The following is an 11,913-nucleotide window of genomic DNA, read 5'->3' on the forward strand; positions in this document are numbered from 1 at the left end:
GGGGAAAGGGAGAGGGCTTTAGTCACTTTCTGTTCTGGCAATTCCTTCTATCAGCTTTATTTAACAGTTGGAAAAAGAGAGACCCAGAAAGGGTGCATGTTTAGGAGGGCTGTGGTAGAGAAGCCCGAATTTTCTGGAGACCTTGCCTGCTAGTAGTAATAATAATAGTAATTACGATAGTAGTCGTAAATATTTATTGAGCATTCGTTCTCTGCCAGTGGCTGCTAAGCATTTAATGTCTATTTTCTTATTTGAAACTTGGTACTCCCCTGTGAGGTAGGCACTATTTTATCCCCATTGAATAGATGAGGAAGCTGAGGTTCAGTACAGTCATTTGCTCAAGGTTAAATCTGAAGTAGGTTCTCACTCTAGGTCCACCTACAAAACAGTGCATGTCTTTAACTAGAATATGGTCACTGTCATGGAATTGGTGGTTTCTGAGTGGCTGCCTGTGTCCAAGGTTGGCGAACATGTTACATATCAAGACTGTGATATCCAGACACTGTCTGACATCAAAGAAGGAAAAGGCAGAAAACCAAAAAGTAGGCTCAGCCCTGAGCTACCCCTCCGTGCTGCAACACATGTTCATAATGATGATCCTGGATTATAACAAAAAAGTTAAATCATGTTCTTTGCTTTAAAATATAGAGAGGTAAATGCTGTGTTTTACAGTGATTACCTCCCACCCCAGAAATGATTACAACATTGGGAAAAGTACTGGTGTTCAAGGGAAATCTTTGGTTATCTGTGCCGAACCATATTCCCCAGTGCTGGTGGGTAACTGAGGTATTCTAACATCCTAACATACTGGCATGCTTTGAAATGATGCAACTTTTCCCATTTTGCATAGGTGAACCAAGAGAAGAGGAATTTCCAGTGTGCTACTAATATGGTTTGGCTGTGTCCCCGCACAAAATCTCATCCTGAATTGTAATAATCCCCACGTGTCAAGGGGAGAACCAGGTGGAGAGAACTGAATCACGGGGGTGGTTCCCCCATACTATTCTCGTGATAGTGAGTTCTCACAATATCTGATGGTTTTATAAGGAGCTTTTCCCCATTTGCTTGGCACTCATTCTCTCTCCTGCCACCCGTGAAGAGGTGCCTTCTGCCATGACTGTAAGTTTCCTGAGGCCTCCCCAGCCATGTGGTACTGTGAATCAATTAAATCTCTTTTTTTTAAATAAATTACCCAGTCTTAGGTATTTCTTCACAGCAGCATGAGAATGGACTAATACAGCTACCATTGGCTCCTCTCTGCTCTGATTAAAATTCATTACGGGCTGCTGCAGATTCAGCTATCTGGTTCATATGAATAGATACATCTGAATGTGTACCTTGGTGGAATGATAGAGCAGGGTGTTCTTGGACACCACATCCACACATTGATAAAATGATGTTTACATTAGCACTAGTAGCCTTTATTGAGTGTCAGCTTTAGGCCCAGGTCCTGCATTAGGCATTTACACATATTATTTCTTTTAATTTCTTCAATTGCTCCTTTGGGGTAGTATTGTTATGCTCATTACACAGATCAGAAACCAATGCTAAGTTAGCTTAAGCAACTAATTCAGGATTACAGAGAAAATCAGTAATTGAGGAACAGATTTGCTGATAGATTTTTCTGAAATATTTCCAAAATAAAATATATAATATTATAATCACGAAATATATTATGTGATTATAAGATTATAAAGTTATGTTAATTTTTCTTTAAATCCACATATATGTAATCTATTCACTCAGAATGAGAGCTGTCCTTTAACACAGTTACCTTGGAAGACTATAACATCTCTCAAATGTTATCTAAATGCTTGAATTTTCTCTTCGAAAATAGTATTTACAACTAGTTTACACTCCCCTCCATGCTTGTTTCCTTTGGCTTCAGCCAGGTTTGACCAAATACTGTAATGGTAATTCCCAGTTTGATCACATACTTTGGTCACCAGATTTACTTTCAAATAATTTTACTTGTTTCCAAATGATCAAATCCACTCAAGGAGGAAGATTTGACGCTAAGGAGAATTACTTCAAAAGATCCGTAGCAGGCTCTAGGAGTGATTTTTAAATGTAGTGAGTATGGCAGCGTAGAAGGGGGTAAAAAGCACCACTAAAGTGTGTGAACTCTGATGTATTTGCTCAAATAATGAATAAAGGCAGTCCTACTGCCTGAGGTCACCGGGCACGTTGCGCGAACCCCTCCTGGGCTCAGCCTTCTTCCCTTACACTTTGTTGGCTGCCATGGGTTTCTCAGCTGAGATGGAATTCAGAAGCCCACGAATGACACTGTGTCTCATTTGGTACAACAATCATTGCAAAATTTCATGATAATTTAGTATCTTGATTCTCTTGTGAAGACATACTCTCCTTGGATATTCATAGAATCACTCCTCCCCTGAAGGGCTTTTCATAGGCTTCTGATTTGGATTTAGAAACACTAGTATGGGGGATGGGTGAGAGAAACATGGGCTTAAAGGAGCTCTATTGTTAGGGGTTTGAGGTTTTCCTTAGATTAGGTGAGTGTAGAAAGAATAACGAAAGGGAAAGAGATAAGAGTAGACAACGGGACAGATGCTGTGGTAAATGTTTGTAACATCTTCTTTTTGTCCTCCCACTGGTTCTACCATCAGGAGGCTTGAATTATCTCTGGGTGGTGTAGGCTTTGGTGTTAAGAAGCTAATTTTTCTTGGTGCTTCCCTTAACTTCAACAGATCAAGCCTTGATTCTGTCACTTAACAACCACAGGCATTTTCTCTGCCCCTCACATCTAGAATGGGGCCAAGAAATATCTAGTACCATGGTAGTAAACCAGCTCAAGGTTGGTTTGAACTTGATGTCACTAAATCTAGGGGCTGTTCAATGGTAAGTAGGATAGCCTCAGCATTCAGCATCATTATCAAACAACATACATTTATTTCTTTATTAGAGACTGGGTCTTGCTCTGTTGCTCAGGCTGATCTGTTGCAGTGGCATGATCATAGTTCATTGTAACCTCAAACTCTAGGGTTCAAGTGATCCAGCTGCCTCAGCCTCCTGACTGGCTGGGACTACAGGTGACATTACTATGCCTGGCTAATTTTTTTTTATTTTGTAGAGATGGAGTCTCACTATATTGCCCTGTCCTCAAGCAGTCCTCCCACCCTGACCTCTCAAAGTGCTAGGATTGAGCTGGACATGGTGGCTCGTACCTATAATTCCAGCACTTTGGGAGGCCAAGATGCATAGATCACTTGAGTCCAGGAGTTTGAGACCAGCCTGGCCAACATGGTGAAACCCCATCCTTACTAAAAATACAAAAGTTAGCCAGGTGTGGTGGTGCACATCTGTAATTCCAGCTTCTTAGGAGGCTGAGGCACAAGAATCACTTAAACCCAGGAGGCAGAGGTTGTAGTGAACCGAGATTGTGCCACTGGACTCCAGCCTGGGTGACAGCAACACTCTGTCTCAAATTTTTAAAAATTTTTAAAAAAGAATATTTTAAAAAGTGCTAAAATTACAAGCATGAGTCACCATGCCTGACCAGCATTTATTGAGACACTAATGAGCAGGTAACTCATAACAGATTAATGAGTATGATTTCTTAGTGCCTCACAGGTAACTAAGAAATCATACTCATTAATCTATTATGTTCTTTTTTTTGAGATAGGGTCTCACTCTGTTACCCAGGCTGGAGTGCAGTGCATAATCACAGCTCACTGCAGCCTTGACCTCTTGGGCTCAGGTGATCCTCCCATCTCAACCTACAGGTATGTGCCACCACCGCCAGCTAATTTTTCGTAGAGACGGGTTTTGTCATTGATACGGTTTGGCTCTGTGTTCCCACTCAAATCTCATGTCGAGTTGTAATTCCCACGTGTTGGAGAAGGGGCCTGGTGGAAGGTGATTGATTCATGGGGATGGACGTCCCCCTTGCTGCTCTCGTGATAGCAAATGAGTTCTCATGAGATCTGATTGTTTTAAGAGTGTGTAGCACTTCCCCATTGTCCTTCTGCCATGATTGTAAGTTTCCTGAGGCCTCCTAACATGCTTCCTGTGTAGCCTATGGAACTGTGGGTCAATTAAACCTCTTTTCTTCATAAATTACCAGGTCTCAGGTGGTTGTTTGTAGCAATGTGAGAATGGACTAATGTAGTCATGTTGCCCAGGTTGGAATTTATTATGGGCTATTTAAACAAGAGATCCTAAAACTTTAACACAAATAACAATTACCTTGAGAACTTATTTGAAATGCATGCAAATCAGCCTCATCCCTTGAAATTCAGGCCCTTGGTGAGCCTGAGCATCTTGAGGATCTCACAGTTGATGCTGATTCATACGTAAGTCTGAGAACCAGTGGTCTTTGTGGAGTATCGGGAGCCTGTGGAAAAACCTCAAGAACTCTGCAAAGACGTGATCATTTAAAAAGTAAAATTAATATATCTTTACTCCCAATATGTATTCTTTTTTCACCTAAGGGAGAATCAATATTTGTTGAGCATTTGAAATGCATTTAGTGCATTGCACACTGTATCAGTCAAAATCCAGTCAGGAAAAATGGAAATCATGCCAAGCACTTCAACCAGAGGGTATTTAATACAGTAAGTGGATTTCACAGGTGTTGGAACAACCAAAAAGGGGCAGGGAGATTAGTAAGTACAGGAAGCAATCTTAGAGCTAGAGGAGCAAAAGGAAAGAGGCACAGTTAGAACGTAGGAATACAGAGGTAGGGTCAACATCTTAGGAGCTGGGCTGCTGCAAGGCCATTGGGCATCTGGTAGTGGCACTGCCAAGGGGACATGGTGTGGCTGTTGATGGGAGAGTGGCTTAACCCTGAGGCTAGCTGTGTCAAGAGATACAAGAGTTACAGCCATCTAAAAGAAGGTGGAAGGAAGAAGAGTCCTTTCTTCTCTCCTCCTGCCTTCTAATCTCCCAGTTGTGCCTTCCAATTGCAGACCCAAACTGGAAATAGACCAGCAAGGGAATTTGGCAAATGTAATTTTCAGACTCCAGGCCCTTAGCATTCCAAATTGGAATATAGAGAGGTATGCACAGGACTGAGAGAGAACAGACAATGGCAAGCACACAGTCCACTTATTTAATACTCTGCAACACTGTCACTAGTGAGAAGGGCCAAAGTTCAAACCAGAAAGTCGAATACCAGAATCTTTGCTTTTCCCAGTGCAGCAAGTTTTAAGCACGTTAGCTCTAAGCTTACGTTTATTCTTTGTCCTTGACTTTTGTCTCTCTTAACATTTATTTACACTGCCAGATCTTATCCTAAGTGCTTAGATTATGCTTGTCCTATTTAATTAAAATTTTTTTTTAATTTACTATATATTTTTTAATATGGAATGCTTCAGGAATTTACATGTCATCCTTGTGCAGGGGTCATGCTAATCTTCTCTGTATTGTTCCAATTTTAGTATATGTGCTGCTGAAGCGAGCACTATCCTATTTAATTTTGAAAACAGTACAGGTAACATTGATGGAAAGTTGCCCAGTAAACAGCTGAATGAGAAAATTCATTTCTTGAATTGTGAAATGTGTGCGTGTGTGTAACAGGAAAGATTAAATATACAGAAAATACCATAATTAAATAAGAATATTGTCCTAAATTATTCAGCATACTATCTTAACCAAATTCAACTTATCTCAGAGTGTAATTGTTAAACACTACAACTATGCTTAGCATTGGGCTAGAAACCATAGAGCATACAAGAAAACCATACAATAAGGTTCCTGTTCTCCAGAAACTTCCTGCTTAGGTCTGAAATGAAGACTTAGTTACATAGAACAGCCTGTGTATAAGGAAAACTTCAAGGCCAAGGAATGCTCTGGAAAAAGTCATTATGATTTGGGGTTGTCAGGGAAGGTTTTGAGGAACAGATGAGATCTGAGGGAATGACGAAGGCAGGATGGGTATGGAGAAGTGGATAGTACGTTCTATGATACGAAGAGCTTGAGAAAAGCCTCAGAGGTGGGATATTAACACATCATTTCGAATGACAGCAAAGAGACTGGAGAGATGGGTGAGAAAAGGAACACTGATTGGGCTGTGGGTCTGAATCCTATTGTCTTTCCCAGTATCCATTCTCCTGTTTTTCCACAGTGATAGAAGTTAAAGCTGGGTGCACGACTAGCTTCCCTTGCAGCCGGATGTGATAATGTAGCTCGATTCTGGCTAATGGGATATCAGCAGGAGTGAAGTGTGAAGTTCTCAGGTCGGATCCTTAAGATGAATGGGGTCCTTCACGGTTTCTCTTTCCCCTTTTCTGCCGGTCAGAGAGCAGAAGTGGCGTGGAGCCATCTTGGACTATGTGGGTAAGGACAGAATCTTAGGGTGAGTGGACAAACTGTCTGGAAGAAGCCTAGATCCCTGACATTGACAAACTGCCTTACCAGCTCTGGACTAACCACACTGAGAGATAGGTGAGAGGGGGGATTTGATCTGAGAGCACAGGGGAGTCATTTGCTGTCAGGCAACCACAGCACTGAATTGGAGTTTGTGGCATTTGTGCCATCTGACATAGAGCTAGTTTCTCTAAATGTAACATTACCTTATTCTACATATTTGCATAATTGCTACTAGGAATATCTTTTGGAAAGACCTTTTAGAGAATGGGTACAGCAGTGGGAAGAGTGATTTTCTTTCCATATGTCGGGTAGGGACAGACGCTGAAGACTTTGGCCAACCATGTTCTGAAAGAATCAAGGGCTCGCTGCAAACCCAGAAAGCTGCTATGAGATCTTACAGTTGGTGTGGGGGAGGTATTAAAAAACACTAATATTTCTGGAATGGAAGCTTTAATCAAATGCAAGAAAGATACCATAACTTAGAACAAATTTGCTTTTGAAATCAAATACATCGTTTGCAGATGACCTGACCTGGGTTTTTGGTTGACTCTTTTCATAATAATCCCCATTAAAGGATGAATCATTGCATGGGCTCCAAATTTGCAGTCTCTTTCTTTTCCCTTGGCAATAAGCAAAGGATCAGAATCAGACATGCAGAGGAGAGGGCAGAATTAATGGTTTTTAGGTTCTGAGTTCTTTCATGCTGGAAATTTATGTCTTTTTTTTTTTTTTTTTGAAATGAGTGAAATTTACATAACATAAAATCAAGCATTTTAAAGTGAACAATTTAGTGGCATATAGTACATTCACTATGTTGTGTAACCATCACCTCTGTCTAGCCCTAAAACAGTTTCATTTCCCCAAAAGAAAACCCTGTACCCATTAGGCAGTTACTCCTCATTCTCCCCTCCCCCAACCCATGGCAATCACCAATCTGCTTTCCATGTCTGTGGATTTAACTTATTTTGGATATTTTATATAAATGGAATCATACAATATGGAACTGTTGATGTGTGCCTTCTTTCACTTACTGTCATGTTTTGAAGGTTCATCCAAGTTGTAGCATGTATCAGTACTTTGCTCCATTTCATGGCCAGATAATACTCTGTTGAGTGTACATACTGCCTTTTGCTTATCCATTGGTGTGTTAGTGGACATTTGGGTTGTGTTCACCTTTTGGCTATTATGAGAAGTGCTGCTATGAACATGTGCTGGTATTTGGTACTAAGTGTCATTTCTTTTTTTTTTTTTTTGAGATGGAGTTTCGCTCTTGTCACCCAGGCGGAGCACAGTGGTGCGATCTCAGCTAACTGCAGCCTCTGCCTCCCAGGTTCAAGAGATTCTCCTGCCTCAGCTTCCCAAGTAGCAGGGATTACAGGCACCGTCCACCATGCCCAGCTAATTTTTGTATTTTTAGTAAAGATAGGGTTTCACCATGTTGGCCAGGCTGGTCTTGAACTTCTGACCTCAGGTGATCCACTTGCCTTGGCCTCCCAAAGTACTGGGATTACAGGTGTGAGTCACCGTGCCTGGCCCTAAGTGTCATTTCTAATGAATTTAAAAGTTGGGACTCCCACAGGGGAGAATTAGGAGCATCCCCAAATCCCAGTTCTGATCCTTCTTCAACATGCAGGAGAAGAACATTGCATGTGTCCAGCTCTTGTTGTCCCTGCAGGTGTGGAACAAAGTGGTCTGAGCATGAGGGTGGCAGAGCCATGGACCCTGGCTCCCTCCTAGCTGATCTCCTGGCTTCAAGCAGTCCTCCTGCCTTGGCCTTCCAAAGTCCTAGACTTACAGATGTGAGCCACTGCACCTGGCCATCTCACATATCCTGAAAGGTGACTTCCTCATTCATATTGAAAAACATAATTTCTCAGGTTAGAGCAGGAGAGGCCCCAGGCCTCCTGATGGGAGACAGAGAACTAAGAAATGGGCCACTTCTGCTAAAATAATCATAGCTATTATTTATTAAGCATTGATTGAAAGCTAGACGTTACCTTATTTAATTGAACAACCCTATGAAGCAGACACTATTATTCCCATTTTATAGATAAGGAAATCAAGGCCAAGAAATAATGCATACTTCTCTAAGCTTACTGAGCTGGTAAATGGTGAGGCCAGGGATCGAACTCAGGCCATGTGACTCCATGCTAGGACATTCAAACTCAACTCCCACAAGGGATCTACTGTGAGCTGGGCTGGGAAGCAAGGGCTCTGACAGGGAATGGATTCTGGGGACCAGATGGATGATCCTGGAGAGGATCCAGAGAGCCAAGAGAGGAGGGTGATGCAGCAAACTGGAGCAGAAGGCCAGGCCGGGCCCATCAGGGAGAGAGTGGCCCTGGATCCGACTGGCTGCCTCACAGAGCACTGCACACAGCACAGCTCACCAGATGGTTCCTTTGTTGATAAGGATTGACCTGGACCAGGGGATGCTGGGGGCAATCGACTTTGAAGCTGCATCCTCCTAGGATGTTTTGGTCATCATGGTAGAATAAGCACCTAAGACGATGCTGTGGCACATGGTGGGTGCTCAATAAAGACCTGTTGAAGAGATAAACCAACACATGTGGCTTCTATATGTCATTGTAGCTCTGTATAGCTTCTATATGCATAGAGCTTCTCTGTGTGCAGCTTCTATACAGTGAGGACACTGTGTTTGCTTTGCCTCTGGCCGCTTGATAGCTTTTATGTTACTACTCTCAAAAGCCTGGATCCATAGTGTTTCAGACAACTTTAAAGGGCCATCAACAGTGTGTATTAGTTTCCTGAGGTTGCTGTAACAAATTAACATGGATTTGGTGGCTTCACAGAAATTCATTCTCTTTCGGTTCTGGAGGCCAGAAGTCCGAAATCAAAGGTGTCCAATGCTCTAGGGGATTCCCTGCCCTTTCCAGCTGCTGGTGGCTCTAGGCATTCTGTGGTTCGTGACGGCATAGCTCCAATCTCTATCTGTATCTTCACAAGGCCTTCTTCTCTGCCTCAGGTGTCCCTCTATCTTTCTCTTACAAGGAAGCTCATCACTGGATTTAGGATCTGCCTAGATGTCAGGATTATCTCACCTTGAGATCCTTAAATTAATTACATTTGCGAAGACTCTTTGGCTAAATAATGTAACATGTGCAGGCTGTGGGGGATAGGGTATGAGCATACCTTTTGGGGGGTCACCATTAAACCTAGTACACAGGCTCTGAAGCCCCAGACAGGGGAGTCACTAGTCCCAGTAGGGTTGAACCTCCTCTGTGTTTAGTGCTCATCCTTTCACGGTTGCTGCAGAGTGGGCTGCCTGCCCCAGAACTCTCCCCTGCAACCACTTGGTAAACCTCTGGAGCAGAGTAACAGACAGGAGTGAAGAGAAGAAAATACAGAGACCTGATGAGGCCTGATGTCCAGGTCCCATAAAAGTAGTTCAGCTAGGCAAGGTCACAGGGAGCTCCCTTGGCACTTTTTAGGAATGCAATAAAAATTCCTTGAGCAGCCTGGAGGCAGCACAGGTGACAAGGCTCCCTAGGGAGCAGAGAGAGTCATTAGAGGAGCAGGACCGGGGAGTAATCATAATAAGGCTCAGCTTGGATTCCCCTAGCCGCCCTTCTGTTTGGCCACTCTGAAGCCATGTTTTCCTTTACCTTCTCCCAGTATCAGCCTTGTTTTTCAGCTGAAGACTCTGGGCTCTTAACTCGCTGGCTCCTAAGACTCAGGCTATAGTCCTGGGAGTGTGTGATGGTTAATTTTACATGTCAACTTGGCTGGGCCAAGGTATCCAGATCAAACATGGTTCTGGACATTTTGGGGAGAGTTTCTTTGGGGGATGAGTTGCATGTTAAAATCTAAGGACTTTTAGAAAAGCAGTCACCCTCCATAATGTGTGTGGGCCTAATCAAATGGGTTGAAGGCCTGAAAAGAACAGAAGGCTGACCTTCCCTCCTGCCACCAGCAAGAATTCTGACTTGAGCAGCAGCACTGCAACATCTCCCTCCTGGATCTCCAGCCTGCTGGCCATTCCTGCCATTTTGGATTTGCCAGCCCCTATAATCTCTTAAGTAAATTCCTTAAAATAAATCTCTCTCTGTACACATCCTATTGGCCATACTTCTCTGGAGAACCTTGACTCATACAGATCGTCTCCACCTTCCCAGTCTAGGCAGCAGCCTCTTTTCTGGGCTCTGTACTCACCTTATGCACCTTCCTTCAGCCTCTGATCTCTACCCAGATCCTAGCTTTAAGTTCAGGAAATTGGCTTTTAACATGGATAAGAAACTCATTTGGGGTCTCTAGTGTATAGCTCTTTGTTTCAAACAGCTGATTATAATTTTACCCCAGTCAGGAGCCATCCCACCCACTGGCTCAATAGGATTCATGGAGGCAACATTTGAATGATGGGGAATGTCGGGGAAACAGAATAATGGTACCAGCCCAGCTAGGGGAGCAGAGGGGTCAGCCAGGCTGAGTCAGCCAGGATGGCAGCACCAATGCAAGTGAATACAGGGATGCAGCTGTGGGTGACAGCTCATCAGGCTCTCCCAGCAAGCAAGGCGCTGAGGCCACCGCAGAGCTGAGCCCAGGAATGTCAGGGTCATGTGGATAAAGACCCGCCTGGCAGGAATCAGAAAGAGGTGATGAACCAGAGGGTGTGAAGAAACAGGAGCAGGGGCCCTAACAAATTTTACTGGCAAGGGGAATTGTTTTAGCTGCCTTTTAGCCCTGTTTTTGCCACTCACTGAAGGGAAGTCACCATGTGGTGACAGGAAACCTTGTTAGTGCTGGAGAAAAGCCCTTTGACAATCCAGCACAGGGAAATGCAGAAATTGGCTTTCTCATCTGCAAGATGAAGTTATCTTCTCTATAACCCTGGAGGGACACAGGGGCACCCTGCAGGCTAGACGGAGGCGCTCTGGGCAGCACAGCCTCATGCTGTGCATTTAAAGCATACCCAGACTTTAGAAATCTAGGAACAAACTATGGCTGGTTCTGAAATTTACTGGGTGTCCTGGCTAGCTCCACCCTCTGCCTTTATCTTTGACAAGGTTGTTTTATAACTCTGTAGAGATAGACACTTGCCTGTAGGAAACTAATGGTCGTAATCCCTGTCCATAGGAATGCAAATTGTGTCCAGTGGAATGTGGTTGATGATCACCCTGCGGACAGTGAACAGTTTTGCCAGTTTTTCAGCCATTTGTCAATGCATTTCAGCATTTCTCATCTGACTAGAAATGTGTGGAATTTTGAGTTCTGTTTTGAACTCTCTTTTGTAATAACTACAACATTACCTGGTTTAAATGCTGGATTCCCTTGTTAATGAGTTAAAACAAATCTTTGACACGGGATCACTTTATATCTGTATGCAAGTAATTATTTTAATTACATAGCTTTTAAAAAATAAGATTCTTTCAGCTAATAAGTTTTATTTATTTATTTGCTTATTTATTTTTGACAGGTCTGGATCTGTCACCCAGAGTGGAGTGCAGTGGTGTAATCGTAACTGTTAACTCCTGGGTTTATGCCATCCTCCTGCTTCAGCCTCCCATGTAGGTGGGATTAAGGCCTGTGCCACCACACCTGGCTTACCTTATTATTTATTAT

General features: G+C 43.1%; 1 non-coding gene across 1 annotated transcript; it reads right to left on the reverse strand.

Annotated features, from left to right (window-relative positions):
- Nucleotides 1-5,319: 5,319 nt before the first annotated feature.
- On the reverse strand, nt 5,320-5,426 carry LOC116535941. The gene has a single exon (XR_004262401.1). It is a non-coding gene; the product is annotated as a U6 spliceosomal RNA (small nuclear RNA).
- Between the last annotated feature and the right edge of the window lie 6,487 nt (nt 5,427-11,913).

Source organism: Sapajus apella, unplaced genomic scaffold (genome assembly GCF_009761245.1).
Source record: "Sapajus apella isolate SASKATOON/1434 unplaced genomic scaffold, GSC_monkey_1.0 scaffold3, whole genome shotgun sequence".
In the NCBI taxonomy this organism is placed as follows: Eukaryota; Metazoa; Chordata; class Mammalia; order Primates; family Cebidae; genus Sapajus; species Sapajus apella.